Source organism: Silene latifolia, chromosome 11, assembly GCF_048544455.1.
Source record: "Silene latifolia isolate original U9 population chromosome 11, ASM4854445v1, whole genome shotgun sequence".
NCBI lineage: Eukaryota > Viridiplantae > Streptophyta > Magnoliopsida > Caryophyllales > Caryophyllaceae > Silene > Silene latifolia.
In genome coordinates this window covers 8469886-8487877 of record NC_133536.1, presented here as the reverse complement: position 1 = coordinate 8487877, position 17992 = coordinate 8469886, and the positions used below count along the sequence as shown (strand labels likewise).

General features: G+C 40.5%; 1 long non-coding RNA gene across 2 annotated transcripts; it reads left to right on the top strand.

Annotated features, from left to right (window-relative positions):
• The first annotated feature begins 11 nt into the window (after nucleotides 1-11).
• Nucleotides 12-1953, top strand: LOC141610914 (uncharacterized). 2 transcript variants are annotated; one of them, XR_012528435.1, is made up of 3 exons: nucleotides 12-48; nucleotides 325-701; nucleotides 1683-1953. It is a non-coding gene; the product is annotated as an uncharacterized LOC141610914 (long non-coding RNA). The 2 variants fall into 2 exon arrangements; XR_012528434.1 differs by lacking the exon at nucleotides 12-48 and having other exon boundaries at nucleotides 67-701.
• Nucleotides 1954-17992: the final 16039 nt, after the last annotated feature.

Here is a 17992-nt window from a genome sequence, read left to right as displayed (position 1 = left end):
CAGCAGTCTGCAATTGCATCAAACCCTGCCAGTCTTTGAACTCGTATTGTGAGAACTCTGCTTGCTTTTTCTTGTTGATTCCAATTTCACGTGAAAGTAGACTATTTAAAGATTCTATACATATAAGGAACTCAATATTTGGATAAGTGAAACTCCAGTTGTGCTCCTCTAAAGTTAGATCGATTTACTCGCATATTATGAGCAACCAGAAATTGACTTCTTCCTTGCTTGTGATCAAAATTCTCTTAGTCGTTTAATTGCACAGGTTTAATTTTTTCAATCTCTGATTCTTTGTGTTAGTTGATCACTGTCATTGCCTACCAGGTATCCTGTTGTTTCCTTTGTTGACGCAAGAAAACCCTCTCTTGGCCTGTTCTTAGCACCTATTAGCTCCTGCAAATCATGTACCTATAGAAGAAATAAGGGGCGGCTAGCTGTCTTACTGGCAGGCGGAGTGAATTCCTTAAGCGAGGGCACGTTGGCAAACATTTTTTTTTTTACGGATGAAGACTTGCTTTTATTTATAATAATCGTTAATCATTAGTTCTATTTAAACATTTGCGAGAAGATCTACTAATTTTCATCCTTTTTTATATGTAATTGACATATTTTTGAGACCACCGTGAAATCCAATTACTTCAGCCGCCGTCGACCACCGTGAAATCCAATTACTCAAGCCGCCGTCAACTCCTTGTCACGAGGTTAGTCACAGACTTTATTTCATCGATTTTATGGTTTAAGGTTTAATCGATTTTGCCTTACGCCGTCAATCGCTTACATTCTTTGCTAACTCTTCTTCATCCTACTTTAGGTGACTCATCTCATCAATTTCATCTTTCATTAGGATGTATCAATCTTCTCATAAATATTTATTACCAACATTACTCATTTGCTATGAATATGATATAGTGTAGGATATGTAGTGTACCCTTTTGTTTATCCATGCCTGATGCCTGATGACTGATGAGTTATGTCCCGCTTATGCTTCCTATAAGAGACCTCATAATTGTAGAAAATGAATGTTTGTGATATATACATTCCTCAGCTTGCCCACAAAAGTAGCATCTATCCTCAATATCCATGTCATACTTGATGGGTTTGTCATTTGTCATTCGTATTCGAGCTTCTAGTGCATATTGTCATCCCATAAACCGATTTTTAGCACAACTAACCCACCCATTCCAGAATCGTTGTACCAGTGTCACCTATCTTTGGTGCATGCTTGTGTACCTCTGAACCATTCGGACCATTGATAAACCTTATTAGTAGCATGAGGCGAGTAGGTAGTTAGAGTAAATTCAGAGGTAGATAGAGTAGTCAATAGGGCTGCTATGATTGGAACTTATGATGCGGAATTATTAGAGTAAGGCAGGTTAGTATGCTTATCATGTGAAGGTAGAAAAATGGCCTGGCTATCGAGAACAGAGGGTCTATGAGTCTTTGGTGTGATTATTATGGCTGGACAGGCCTACCTTTGCAGATCAAACTCAAACGTTTCGTATAGGCTACACCTTGTGTACAATCACTGCACGTACTCTATTTTCTGCACATCCTTGTTAATTAATTAGTTGTTCTTTAATGCATTATTTATTATTTCGTGATAATTAAGTGTGACGTATCATCTATGCCTATTGAGCCTTTGAATCCTCAAATCTAATAATGTTCTATTTTTTATGTTACAGGTTGCATTTGAGGTATTAACAATGATGACGGGTTGATTTTTTGTCCGGCTGGCAACATATATATGCTCACAATACAAGAATGAAGACTTATAATTAGTAGCTTTCAAATAGTCGTTAAGAATTATTATTTGATCTATTTAAACATTTGTTATATTTGTTTTAGTTAAATAATTGAACATTTGCGATCGAAGTTCTACTTTTGATCCTTTTTTGAAATGTAATTGACATATATTTTTGAGACTGAATCAATTGAATGCACAATTAGAGAGAATTACAATTGTTGCGTGCCTTACAAGTCCTTATGTCGTTGCACTTTATTAAGTGTTGTTTTTGAATAAATTAGTGTTGCATTTGTTTACTATAAGTGTTGTTTTGGGACGTAACGAGTGTTGTGTTTCCAAAATAAAAATGTTGCATTAATTTCATATAAGTGTTGCTTATCAACATGAAAAGTATTGCATTAGTTCAGGAAGTGTTGCTTTTTTTACATAAGAAATGTTGCATTAGAAGATAAAAAATGTTGCCTTTGCAATTGAAAAAGCGTTGCATAAACATGACCAATGCAACACTTTTCAAAAGTGTTGCTTCAGATTAAAAAAGTGTTGCATTAAGCGTTGCAATGACCTAATGCAACAAGACCTGATGTAGCACTTGATTAAGTGTTGCATAAACTCTATTGCAACATTTATATGACATTATGCAACAATAGCAAAGTGTTGCTATAGAATCTAAATGTAGTAGTATAGGAATAGATTTTTATTGTGAGCAAAGGAATTAAAAAGATAAGGCTAGGTTGGATGGGTGTGGCGAGGTGGTCAAGGGTAGCGTGGACTCGGCGGTTGTGACCTAGGACGGGTGCGGTATTCCAAGTCCTCGAGTCGTACATGACAATGGTCTAGAAGTGCAGCTTGAGCGGTTAATCGAGTATCGAAGTTACCAATCCTCAAAGTCATAGCTTTAACTGCTTCATATATCATTTGCATCTCAGACCTCATCTCCTTTCCAGATTGTAAAAGCTCATCACCTTTTCAGAACTCTAGGCTCATTATCATTTGATGGACTAGCATCATCTGCGGACGAAGAATCATGACTTATTCCCCCTGAGTTGGACTCGGGATTTTCTTCAGAAGTATCACTAACTTCATTATAAATATCATGATTTGGATCGGAAGTTACAACATCATCAGGTATAACTTCAAGATCTTTTTCTTTATCTAAGGAAGGGTCAATAGTATCATTAACTATGGACTCATCACTTCTCTTAGGATCGTTTGCAGAATTATCTAGTTCATCATTGATACCTTGAATATCTTCATCTTCATTTAGGGGCTCATTTCTTGCTAAAAAGAAATCGGGGTCATCTGGATCCTCTTCTTCCTGTTCAACTTTATCAAACACATTATCTTCGTCAAAGCGAACATGAACACTTTCTTCTATGCGCAAGGTTCTTTTATTGAACACTTTGTAAGCTTTACTATGATCCGAATATCCCAGAAAAACAGCTTCGTCACTTCGGAGGTCAAATTTTCCTAAAATGTCTTTTCCATTGTTGTGAACAAAGCATTTGCTCCCGAAGCAACGGAGATGTGATATATTGGGTTTTCTCCCTCTTAAAAGTTCATAGGGAGTCTTTTTCAAAATAGGTCGGATCATAGCTCTATTATGCACATAGCATGCGGTACTAACAGCTTCAGCCCAAAAACTTCTAGGGAGGCCACTACACAATAACATAGTACGGTCCATATCCTCTAGGGTTCGATTCATACGTTCCATGACACCATTTTGTTGTGGGGTACGTGGTGCGGAGAAGTTATGCCCCACACCATTTTCCCTACAAAATTCTATAAACAATTGATTATCAAATTCCGTGCCGTGATCCGTTCGAATCGAAATAAGCTTTTTATCATATCTATTTTGGGCAAGCTTCATTAGTGCCACAAATTCATCGAAAGTTTCATCTTTAGATGAAAGAAATATTGGCCAGACATACCTTGAGTAATCGTCGACTAGAACAAATATATACTTTGATCCACCACGGCTTCTAACTTTTATAGGTCCATATAAATCCATGTGTACCATCTCAAGTGGTCGTTTAGTGCTAACTACTCTTTTAGGTTTAAATGAGGATCTAACATGTTTGCAACAGGCACATGAGTCACACATTGTCTCTTGCTCGAATTTAATTGAGGGCAAGCCTTCAACTAAATCCACGGACTTAAGTTTCTTTAAAATAGTTGGACTAATGTGTGCAAACCTCTTGTGCCACAAGCAAGACTCATCTGAGGTTACTTTCATACACGAAAAGGAATTTATATTGACAATATTTAAGTCAATCATATACACATTCCTCATACGGTCACCCTCAAGTAAAACATTACTAGTACCTTCAATTATGATACGACAAACATCGGCATGAAAAACAACTCTATTTCCTTTGTCACATAATTGAGAAATACTAAGTAAGTTATGTTTAAGACCACTTACCAGATATACTTTTTCGATTGAATGGGAGGTTGAAATTCCAATTTTTCCTACTCCAATAATCCTACCCTTCTTGTTATCTCCAAAAGTAACTTTGCCACCGAAGAAGGGCTCTAGTGAAAGAAAACAATTTCTGTTTCCTGTCATGTGTCTCGAGCATCCACTGTCGAGATACCATAGATTATTTTCTTTCACTACTACCTGCAAATGAATCAAATACAACTTTTAGGTACCCAAGCTAAGTTGGGTCCTTTATGGTTAGTGATTCTATATATTTGATCCTTTCTAACCCATACTTGTCTTATTATTCTTTTGGCTTTAACATTGGGTTGTCTTGGTCTTTGTCTAACAATCGGAACATACGGTACTCTAGGTTTTGTTCTAACAAAAGTACCTCTAGGTCTAGTACCTTCATGAGACGCTCTAGGTTTAGTGTTATGAACTTTAGGCTTGAATGTATGCTTTCGATTCTCATTTATTTTGTTTGATTTTGAAGGAACAGATGAGTAATCAAAAGCCATATCATAAGTCCATCTAAACTCATTATTGCGTTCTTCGTTGTCGTTAGATTCATCTATAGTTGAGACATCATCTTCAACTATTAAATCACAGGTCTTAACAGTTTCGACATTCTTTCGCTTATCCAAAGCAAGTTTGACACAATTGACTTGTATATGTCCAGTAGAGCCACAGTAATTGCAAATCAAGTATTCTGGAAGATTAACATATTTTCGTTTTCTGAAATCGTGATCAGAAGGATTAGATTTGCATTTATCATGGTCTCTACGGCTATAACATTCATGACCAAGTCCCATCTTCATGTTATTATCAGATTGTTCAGTAAGGAAGTTTAAAACCTTTGTGCTTCCTTCCCACTTATCATGAACTTTTCGTGCATGTAAAAGTAATTCTTTCAAGGACTCAATTTCTTTTTCACATTTTGAATGATCTACACTTGAATCCTTGGAAGAGTTACCTTTTTCAATATCTTCACGAAATTTATCAAAACGTTCATTCAAGACACATTTCTCATTTTCATGTTGTTCCTTAAGTTTGGACATACTATCACTAACTTCTTCCAATTGCTTAGAGAGAAATACAATTTCTCTCTTGTGTTCGGAAACCACACTGTCTTTGCCATTAAGTTCATCTTTTAAAATCTCATTGACTTTCTTCAACTCAGAAGTTATAGCATCACTAGCTGTAACTTTAGCTTGAAGATGCTTAATGTTGAGTTTAAGCTCTGAAGTTATGGCATCACTAGCCTTAACTTTTGATTCAAGAGCGTTTTTCTCAGCATTTGTCATGTCTGAAGTTATAGCTGGGGTAGCCATAACTTTAGATTTGAGCTTTTTGACTTTGGCTTTTAGAAGTTGGTTTTCCTCAGCAATGTCTAGAATTTGTTCCTTAAGGTCTTTTAGCTCTAGACTTTGTTCATGACAATGATCAAGGGATTGTTCAAAATACTTAATTAAATTATTCTTAGAAAGTTTCTTAACTTGCTTTTTGAGTTCAAGAAAACTTACCTCTTCTTCCTCTGAATCTGAATCTGAATTTCCAAGAAGACACATCTCAACATTACTTTCATTGTCGCTGTTGTAGACACCTCGTTTCTGCACCCCCCGCAAACCACCCGGTGATGATTGGGCCGCATGTTTGATTCGCGGAACGATTTGTGACAGTTCGTAAGATTATCGTCAAGTGATTGCTCAAATATTAATGTCAACCTCTTAGTTGTCATCTACGTCCGGATACGGTCGTTTTGGCAGTAATTAGAGTACATTCGGAGTCCGGGTCAAAAACCGTCTCCATTTTCTGATAGCTGTTAAATCCCGAGTCAGAATGTTCTGGAATGTTCCGGATATTTCTATTCCATATTTCACAAATTTTATCTTTTGGCAAATAATATTCCGTAATATTCACAAGATAATCGTATTATTTCCGTCCTACCATAACTCAAACGCGAAATCTTTCTTCACGGAGGAAACCTCCTCGGGAATAGACGCAGCAGTCTTTGCGCCTCTTCCAAGGGACGCAGATGGGCTGCTGCGCCTCTTCCCAGGCCCTTCTTTGCATGATTTACGTATCTTTTTTATATCTTTCCGAGATTCACTTCCAAAGAGTCTCCGAAACCCTACTCCTCCGTGTGATTAGTATAAATAGGAGCCTTCGCTCCTCATATTTCTCACGCGAGTGTCCGCCCTTCTCTTCTCCCTTTGCATTCTAGACTTCGTTCTTACTAATTGGCGCCTACGTGCTTGGACTTCCGACCACGTAAGCTCGGATCTTTCCGGGTACCAGCCTCTCCGTTGCATGACCGACCAATTTGACCAACTACACTTAATCAATCTAATTAATCAAATTAATCAATCGTTTTCCTCTTACGAGGGCACTCTCTTTGCATTCGCGTCGAGCATTCACTAGTCGATACTTAGTTCATCTCGTTCCGTCAACATGTAAGTCTAAGGGTGTATAAATCTCTCTTTTATCTATTGTACTTTTATTTATCGTGTCAATTGTAAGGTTTATGTCGAAAACATCTAATTAAAACTGATTTCTAAAACCCTTCGTTAAAACCTGTTTTTGCGGATTTCTAGTAGACAGACGTCGAGAAAAGACGCAGCAACTGTTGCGCCTCTTCGAAGGAGCGCAGTTCCTGCTGCGCCTCTTCGTGAGGCTGCCGCAGTTCCTGCTTCTTTTCTTCTTCCTTCGTCCTCTGTAATTCGTTCTTGTTTTATTTGTTTTCGTTTGTTTCGTTAATTCTTCATCATAATCATTAATTCACATGTATATAATTATTCATCATTAATAATTCACATGTTTAGTTCATTATCATTCCGACTTAAATCCCTTATAACCAATATTCGCGGGTTTTCGTCATTAAATTCAAATTCGGGTTTTAGAAGTTCAATTTGTTCATATTGAGTTTCTGGAATTCGTCATTGATACATTCTAATCTGTCTTTCATCATATATTCATTATCAATTCGTCGTATTCATCATGTTTGGTCTAATCAATTAATTAGTTTGTTTAGTTGTTTATTGATCTCATTCATTAACATCGTCCCTTCATGTAATTAATTCATTTGCATCCATCCCATCCATATTTTATCGCTTTCATGACCATCATTCACATGTAATTAATCCATTAAACCACTTCCATCCGAGTAAATATTTTAATCCATCATTAAATTCATCAATTAACATTAACGATTTGCAGTTCCGGCTTCACAGCCAGAACTCACCCTTGGAACAGACGCAGCAACTGCTGCGCCTGTTCCAGGTTGAATTCTGTCTCTGAACTCCTTTTCTGCCTTGACCTAGTTTAATTAGCTTACGTATTAACTAACTATTATCCGTAATATCATCCTAATCCCTGTTCGTTAATTTGTTTATTTAATTTAGTTTATTCTTTAATTCCTTTTTCTCAAATTATCCATTTTAAGGGTGTTTTCGACATAAATCGTCTATTCCAATGTAATATTGTAATTTTCATTATTGTATTTTTTCTATCATTATAATCTTTATCGTTTTATCATTTGTATGCTTTTACATGTAATCAACCTTAAATCTAACTTCGACCCAATTGTATGCCTAATTAATTGTTCAACCGACTTAGTCTAATTCTCACATGCTAGGATTAATCTATGGATGTTGCATTGCATGCATATAGCCGACGATATATCAAGTACGAATAACTTCCCTAATCATTAGTAGAGGCCGCTATCGAGGCGGGCGGGATTAGGTGTTCGATCAAAAGAGCTTCCTAATACGTACCCTCACCCCTTACTCCAGATCTCCGTGAGCACCCGTGTTCATTGGCATCCACGAGAGTCATTCTAGACATAGAATGCTAAGGGTAACGATTGCTTAGTGTTCATGTCACTACTTTGTGTCTTGACATGACGCGAGGTATTCGAACGGTTCCAATTTCCCATAAAAATTGGTGGCGACTCCTTACAAAATGCAAACGCTTGTCCCCGTTTCTCACCAAGCGCCCCCGTGGGCGGCCCGCTGTCCACAGTTTGGCGACTCCGCTGGGGATATTACACTTACGTGTAGCTAGGGTGAAACTTGAACAAGGTTAGAGAATAAGTTTGTACAAGACAATTGTCGGTTTTCATAACTCGGTCTTCCTAGACCGTTTAATTCGGCCTTCCTAGGCCCAACCCAACCCATTCGACCAATTGTCCCGTCTAAACGGTCCTAATTCTTATTTGGGCCTAAGGATGGATATCAATTGACGTCATCCATACCATGATGCTTACTCTTGTTTGTATCAAGGACCTTCACTACTTGAGGAAATGGACTAGGAATCGGCCTTACTCTTGTTTGGCACGAGCCTCTCCACAGACTTCGGGTTTGATGGTTCGGTATGGCAACCCACCCTTTAAACCAAAACCCTTTAAAATGCACTCAGCATCCCGTTATAATGCTTGTATAAATGTGTAAACCTTACGTGATCACCACTTCTAAACAAAACCATGACGAATTTTCAAAAAAAAAAAATCAAAACTTATTTTCAAACAAGAATTTCGAAAAAGTAGGCCTTCAATTAGCGCAAAATCCGGTCAAAACTCTGTCCGTTTGTCAAGTCAAAAATTCGGGCCGCAAGCCCATTTCAAAACCTCACTTCGAGTCCACTCCTGCAACTACACTACAGTTGACTAGGACACACATTTTCAAAGACCTTGTCTTTCTTCAAAACTCACTCAACACAAGTGGCACACACCCACTTCACGAGTCAAAACTTTTCTTCTTTTAGCAAGTGTGATAGAATAGTCGATCGTGTTTTGATTCGTCGCCGATCTCTTATCCAGTTTCCAAGATGCCTGGTCAAGTGATGAAACAAACCTCCAAAGAAATTCAAGAAAGTAGTGATCGAATCCTAGCCGCGATAGCCCAAATGCAAATCACTCAAGAACAAACCTATGACCGCCTTGAACTTATCGAAGGCCGTATCTTTGATGTAGAGGGAAGGTTGCCTCCCCTTAAAGGCGAAGTACTACAATTTTCAGATGACGAGTCTAAAGATGAGAATCCTGCCCTAGGGACAACCGCAGCTGAGAAAAGACTCCAATACCTAGAGGAGCAATTGATGTACCTTAAGGGGGATGACATCTATAGGGAAAACAATCGCAAGTATGAAGCCGTCAATTCCAAATTGCCTACCAACTTTAGCATGACAGATATCCCTAAGTTTAAAGGACATCAGAACCCTTTGAACCACATCCGCGCCTTCAAGGACTACATGTCTATCAAAGGCATCAAACCCGAGATGTTCTTAAGGATCTTTCCTTCATCTCTTGACACCATTCCGAAGCAATGGTTCTACACTTTGGATCACAAAAAGGTCGCTACTTGGGAAGACGCCGCGATCGAATTCTCAAAACAATACGCGGATAATGCCGAGATCCAAGTCAACATGCGTACCCTAGAGGTTCTTACCCAAAATGACAAAGAAGGGTTCACCGACTTCCTAAGTAGGTGGAGGAAGACTAGTACTCAACTAGTTGAACGCCCGGATGAGGCCACTCTTGTGGAAAAGTTCGTGGATAATCTCAAGCCCATATATGCCAGTCACTTGAGATATCAAAACATCAAGACATTCAAGGACTTAACCGTACTAGGGACACGAATTGAAGATGACATCCGTAAAGGACTCTTGTCCAAAACGGTAGGTCGAGGATATCAAGGGTCCACAAGTCGTTCATACGGCTCTACTAGCAAAACCGACGAAGTTAACCTTCTCGAGCCATCCAAGAAAACTAGCCCACCAAGGAAGTTCACAAACCTTGGGGATACATACTCCAACGCTCTAAAAAGGCTAATGAAGCAAGGTAAACTCCAACCCATTGGACCTACCCCCGAACCTGAAAAGAAGTCCAAATTCTGGATGAAAACTCCTCTTTGTGAATACCATAGGGGCAAAGGGCACGACACAGAAAAATGCTACAAGTTGAAACACGTGCTTCAAGATATGATTGAAGATGGTCGACTTCCAATTCCACCAGGAGGTAAGCCCAACAACACTCAGAATCCTCTTGGAGTTCTAGTGATTACAAGTGACGAATCTACCTTAGATTGCTCACATCTCATTTCTCCCACCGAAAACGAAGTTCATGCAATTGAGAAAGAAAGGCTCTACTCTACTATCTCCCCTACCATTTCCGACTTCATCGCATGGGCAAGGAGTGTAGATAGACAAGTGTGGGAATTAGAAAACATGGTAACGACCTTACGCAATCCCAATGCAATACCTAAAGAACGTGTACCATTGATCTTATCTCCAAATGCCACTATGCAAGAAGTAGTCGCCGTGGTCGATGGACTAGTCGATCAAAGCATACGACTAGAAAATGATATCATGAGAATGAAGGAACTAGCTACAGTCAACGGGGTTTGGGCCGATGACGATGAAGACGAATACCTCATTGAAAACTCCTTAGTCAAGGAAATAGTCCAAAATGGTGAAGACCAAGATGTGGATCACCTAACTCGTTCGGGTCGTCCATATCAAAACACTACTCAAAACGGTCCAACCAACGTCATCACACCAAATGACAACGAAGACGACCCCACTGATCATTTGCTCAAGCAATTACAGAAAACCAAGGCTGATCTTTCAGTCTGGCAACTAGTGGCAAGCTCATTTCCGCATCGCCAAGCTTTACTGCAAGCTTTGGCCAAATTGAATGTAGCACATAACTCCACTCCTGAAGATGTAGTCAACTTGGTCTTCCAAGAACCACCGAGGCTAAGTAATCCTATTACTTTCTCAGATGAAGACTTGCCACCTTTTGGCGCTAGTCACAACCTTGCTCTATACATCACTGTCATCTGTCTAAAGAAGAATGTGCCAATGACTTTGGTAGATGATGGCTCCGCGGTCAACGTCATACCCCTCAAAACGGCATACAAACTAGGCATGAAGGAGTCGGATTGGACTCCCACCAATCAGGGTGTACGTGCATATGACGGTACACGACGAAAAGTGGTTGGACTTGCTAGCCTAACCATAGCCACGGGACCAATCGAGCGAAAAGCTAATTTCCAAATATTAGACATCGAAGCTTCATTCAACATACTTTTGGGAAGGCCTTGGATTCACGCTTCCAAAGCGGTAACATCCACCCTCCACCAAAAGATCAAGATCCCACTAAATGGCAAAGTTGTGACGATCACTTCGTCACCCATCAAGGCGATAATTGAGAAGCAATCAAACAACCAAGTCCTCGGATCCCATATACGAACTTGGGGCTTCCAAAGTGTGAGCGTTATAGAAAGTGAGTGGCACCCTTATACTATAATCCCTACTCCAACTTGGTGGTCAACCACATACTCAAATCCCAGGGATACTTCCCTGGAATGCCTTTGAACCCAATCCGAAAGAACACCTTCGCACCATACAAGAAAGGCAACTCGACAAGGATACCACTTGGATTAGGATACAAACCCACAGCTGAAGAAGTTCTCGAAATGCTCGCTCAAGTCCAAAATCGCAAGCACGTGGGAGTCCAAATGAGACCATATCTCCCCACTCTAAATGGGTACTTCGTTCAAGAAGGAAGTTCAGAACTCTTCCATGGATTTCCCGAACCTTGGCATTATCTCGAGAGGAAGTTAGCCGGAATCGAGATCTTTCACGATTGCTACTTCATTCCTCCCGAAACGGTTCCTACCGTCAAAACCCGTCAAGCACCTTGCTTCGACGAACAAGCTGTTAGCCTCTTGTTTGGAGAGGACCGATTCATTAGGGCCGCGCAGGATGAGATCATTACTATGATACTTCAAGACGATCGCTTCAACCCCACCGCGTTAATCACAGAAACCGACACAAAGCAGCAGAAAGGATGGAGAAAATCAATAAAATGGACCAACAACCAAGAAAGACTCTTCAAGCTCTACTGGAGAAGGAGAGATGTTCAAAGGAGAACCAGAAGACGACGAGTTCGAGTCGGAGTCGGAGTCGGAGTCAGAGTCGGAGTCTAGAGAAGTCATTAGAGAGTCTACTCCTGTTGTCATCCCCACTCCCTTCGTTTCTCCTAGCTTAGCCTCGAGTAGCCACGGTAGTTCGGGGAATGCCCCACCATCGTTTCCTTTGCCGCCACTGACCATGGATCAGTTGGCTTCTTTGTTTCAACTTTACTCAAATCTTAATATGAATAAATCGGGTTACGCTTACTCTCTGTGTTCTTTCGAGTGCAATGCATTTATGATGATACCGAGGATGACCAAGACCCCGACTTGACCGAAATACCTCCCTACGTAGCCAAAGAAATATTACAAGAAGGGGAAGGGGGACCAGTAATAGAGGACACCGAACCCATCAACGTAGGAACCGAATTAGAACCCAAAGAACTTAGGATAGGGACTACCTTGAGCTCTACCGAAAGGGCCGATTTCATAGACCTCCTAAATGAATTCAAAGACGTTTTGCTTGGTCCTACAAAGACATGCCGAGGGATCGACAGGGGATATCGCCGAACATAGAATTCCTATTAAGCGGGTTTCAAACTCCGTGAAATGTGTTTCGACGAATGAGGACAGAATGGGCTCTAAAGATTAAGGAAGAAGTGGATAAACAATTCAAAGCCGGGTTCATCAAAGTTTCCGAGTACTCTGACTGGGTAGCCAACATAGTACCTGTGCCCAAAAAGGATGGGAGAATCCGTGTTTGTGTTGACTTCAGGGACTTAAACAAAGCAAGTCCAAAAGATGACTTCCCTCTACCTCACATTGACATATTGGTAGAAAATACTGCAGACCACGCATTACTATCCTTCATGGATGGATATGCAGGATATAACCAAATCAAGATGGCCATGGAAGATATGCACAAGACCGCTTTCGTCACCCAATGGGGAACATATTGCTATACAGTAATGCCATTCGGATTGATCAACGCCGGAGCTACATACCAACGCACCGCGACTACACTCCTACATAACATGATGCACAAAGAAGTTGAGGTATATGTAGATGACATGATCGTCAAATCCAAAGAAAGAGAGGGACACATTGCAAACCTTCGCAAGTTCTTCGCAAGGCTACGAAAGTACAACATGAGACTCAATCCTCAGAAATGCACATTTGGGGTAACATCCGGAAAACTCCTGGGATATGTCGTCAGCCAACGTGGTATAGAAATAGATCCCTCGAAAATCAAAGCTCTGATCGAAATGCCACAACCTCAAACAGAAAAAGAAGTCAGAGGATTCCTAGGAAAGGTACAATATATAAGTCGATTCATATCGAAACTTACCATGATTTGCGAGCCTATCTTCAAGAAACTCAAGAAAACAGACCACACCATGTGGGATGACGATTGTCAAAAGGCGTTTGACCGAATCAAAGAGATATTGGCTAAACCACCAGTGCTCATGCCACCACAACGAGACCAACCTCTTGGTTTATATCTCACAGTAACTGAAACTGCCATGGGCGCTATGTTAGCTCAAACTGTAGGAAGTGAAGAAAGAGCTATTTACTATATAAGTAAGAAGTTCTTGGAATATGAGTGCAAATACTCGCAACTCGAAAAGACATGCCTCGCTCTTGTGTGGGCGACGAAGAAGCTACGTCATTACATGCTTAGCTACTCCGTCAAGATATATTCCAAAATGGATCCAGTCAAATACCTCTTCGAGAAACCCGTCCTCAACGGACGTCTTGCAAGGTGGACTCTGATGCTCTCAGAATTCGACCTCAAATATGTCCCACTGAAGGTCATAAAAGGTCGCGCCGTCGCCGAATTCTTCGCAGAAAATCCTATCAACGACGCACAAACCATAGACACTTGGTTATTTCCCGACGAGGACATACTACAGACAGACGTGGACTCTTGGGATCTATACTTTGATGGAGCATCAAATTTAAGAGGATTCGGAATTGGAGTGTTGCTCATTTCTCCTGAAGAGGAGCATACACCGATTCTTTGTCAAACTCGACTCCGAGGTGACAAACAACGCCGCAGTATGAAGCTTGTCTCATTGGACTGCAAGCGCGATAAGCTTAGGCATCAAAACCTCCGAGTACATGGGGATTCATCACTGATCATCAATCAAGTTACAGGATCCTGGAAAATCCGAAGTGAAAGCCTTGCACCTTATCAAGCTAGGATAGACCAAGTGGCTCAATTCTTCGATCACGTAACCTACTTACACCTACCTCGAGAGGAAAATCAATTTGCAGACGCTCTTGCGAAACTTGCATCTTTGATAAATATGCCAGACCACATAGTAGAAATGCCTTTGTGTATTGAACGACGATCGGAACCGGCTTATGTCCATCAAATCACCAATGAAGAAGAAATCGCACAGAACCCTGGTTCCAAGCGATCCCAATTTCAAGCTCAATGGTACCTATCCACCGGATATGGACAAAAGGGGACAACGTGCTATACGCCTATTAGCTTCCCAATACATCCTCATGCAAGGAGAATTATACAAAAGAACACCTCTTGGTGTAGTCCTACGTTGCCTTGATCATTCACAGGCACGAAAGGTGATGGAAGAAGTCCACGACGGAGAATGCGGTCCTCACATGAGCGGGCCCATGATGGCAAAGAAAATCACACGTTTAGGGTATTATTGGACCACCAAGGAATCTGATTGCATCAAATACGTGAGACATTGCCACAATTGCCAAATCTTCGGGAATGTACAACACGTCCCTCCTTCGTTGCTATACACGATGACATCTCCTTGGCCATTTTCCGCATGGGGAATTGACATAATCGGAAGATAACCCCAGCCGAACAGAGGTCACTGTTTCATTCTAGTAGCGATTGACTATTTCACCAAGTGGGTAGAAGCAGCTTCCTACACTGCTCTTACGGCTAAAAATGTGGCAAAATTCATACAAAACAACATCATTTGCCGATATGGTTGCCCACATGAGATCATCAGTGATAACGGGTCACACTTCCAAGCCGAAACCGAGCAATTGCTAGCCAAATATAAGATTAAGCATCACCACTCTTCTCCCTATAGACCACAGACTAACGGCGCGGTAGAGGCGGCAAACAAGAACGTTGTCACAATTCTCAAGAAAATGACTGACAACTACAGAGATTGGCCAAGCAAGATACCCTTTGCCTTATGGGGATATCGTACATCGCTTAGGGACGCCCACTGGGGCTACTCCTTTCTATTTGACCTACGGCATGGAGGCCGTACAACCAGTCGAGCTAGAAATACCATCCTTGCGTATTCTACTCGAAAGCCAAATCCCTGAAGCCGATTGGAAGAGGGATAGATATGAAGAACTCATCCTCCTGGATGAACGTAGGCTACGCGCCTTACATAATGTCCAAACATATCAAGCACGTATCAAACGAGCTTTCAACAAAAGGGTTAGGCCAAGAAACATCAAAGAAGGAGACTTAGTACTCAAATCGGTTAGAGCTCTTTTACCTGTCGACCCAAGGGGAAAATTCAAACCTAATTGGGCCGGACCATATCTAGTCAAATCCATACTCCCAGGGGGTGCGGTTAGAATCACAGACCTAGACGGGAATGAGTTTTCAAACCCCACAAACCTTGACCAACTGAAACGATACTATGCCTAGAATAGGAACAAACACGCGCCTCGCGTAAACCCATGTGTCGCTCTTGTGGCACTAAATAAACGGCCCTGGCCAAGCTGAAATAAGCTAAGTGTCACTATGCTCTTGCATTTTGACAAGATTGTCATCCTCATATCGTCAAATAAACTAAATTCGCACCTTGGGAACAAGCAAAAGCTCATGCTTATTTTCTATGTTCATTACAAGCTCTTGCTTCGAACAATTATTCTTTTACATTTACTCGAACTACGCGCAAGGGTTTGATTTCGCTTTTTAAGTGAATACGTAGGCAATCCTTCACGGGATTCAACCCATTATACCTAAAATGTAAATAGAAGGACATTTGCATTGCATTTGAAATTCGACAAGAATAATAAAAGAAAATCACAACGGTTTCATAACCATTTAACCTTTTTATTCCATTCATTTTCTAATAATAATAATACGATACATAATAAAAATAGAATAGGCTAGGATTCTAAAAATCCCTCCTTTTTATTACAACAATAATAATAATAATCAAATAATAAATAAAGACTCGGGCTATTCCTCCATCTTCCCCTTGCCCTTGTCATACTTCTTGTCACGACCTCGGGCCGGGCGCTCTTGCACCACTTCAGACCTAATCACCAACGGTCTTTCTCGAGGCCTGACTCTTCCATTCTTGCCAACCACCACTTCCGCAACAGGAGTAGTCTTTGATTTCTTCGAAGGATGAATGACCTGAAATCCAGCTTCTTCTTCTCCTTCTGTCAGATGCTTCTCCTTCTCTTTCTCTCCCTCGCGCACCTTGTAGTCAACAGGCTCGCGTTTCCTCAGTCTCTCGCGTTCTTCCGAAGTTGCAGCCTTTCTCCACCTCAGATAGGAATCCGACACCCACAAAGCATTGGCGGAGAAGCTCAAGAACCACATGTTCCTTTGGGCCCATTTGATAGCCCACCCTCTTCGGCTCTCGGTGGTAAGCGCTACAGCAGTCTGCGGAACGGTATCAAGCCTCGGGATAGTCTGCTTCAACCCGACTTGCCTCATCAATCTTTCCGGAAAAATGCATACCATGAACTCCAATCCCGGAATACGCACGGACCTAGTGGGATCCAAAGAAGACACTCCAGTGACAGACTTGAGGTGCCACCATGGTACAACCCACCTAATCAACGGGCCATCATCATTCTTCAGCTTGTTCTTCCAATAGTCACAAACCCGAGTGAAGTCCACCATGTACAGCCGCGTCCTCATCGCAATCATACGGGAGTGATAGGAAAGTGCATGAACTGGGGGCTCGAGCAGTCGGAGCCGTTCCATAAGCCAAACCTACCAAAAGCAGGTATTAGACACCCAAAATCATTAATTTGTTTTCGTTCGTGAGGCTGCCGCAGTTTCTGCTTCTTTTCTTCTTCCTTCGTCCTCTGTAATTCGTTCTTGTTTTATTTGTTTTCGTTTGTTTCGTTAATTCTTCATCATAATCATTAATTCACATGTATATAATTATTCATCATTAATAATTCACATGTTTAGTTCATTATCATTCCAACTTAAATCCCTTATAACCAATATTCGCGGGTTTTCGTCATTAAATTCAAATTCGGGTTTTAGAAGTTCAATTTGTTCATATTGAGTTTCTGGAATTCGTCATTGATACATTCTAATCTGTCTTTCATCATATATTCATTATCAATTCGTCGTATTCATCATGTTTGGTCTAATCAATTAATTAGTTTGTTTAGTTGTTTATTGATCTCATTCATTAACATCGTCCCTTCATGTAATTAATTCATTTGCATCCATCCCATCCATATTTTATCGCTTTCATGACCATCATTCACATGTAATTAATCCACTAAACCACTTCTATCCGAGTAAATATTTTAATCCATCATTAAATTCATCAATTAACATTAACGATTTGCAGTTCCGGCTTCACAGCCAGAACTCACCCTTGGAAGACGCAAAGAATCGCCGCGCCTTTCCAGAGGCGCAGCTCACTGCGCCTCTTTCAAATTTGAATTACGTCTCTGAACTCCTTTTCTGCCTTGACCTAGTTTAATTAGCTTACGTATTAACTAACTATTATCCGTAATATCATCCTAATCCCTGTTCGTTAATTTGTTTATTTAATTTAGTTTATTCTTTAATTCCTTTTTCTCAAATTATCCATTTTAAGGGTGTTTTCGACATAAATCGTCTATTCCAATGTAATTATTGTAATTTTCATTATTGTATTTTTTCTATCATTATAATCTTTATCGTTTTATCATTTGTAT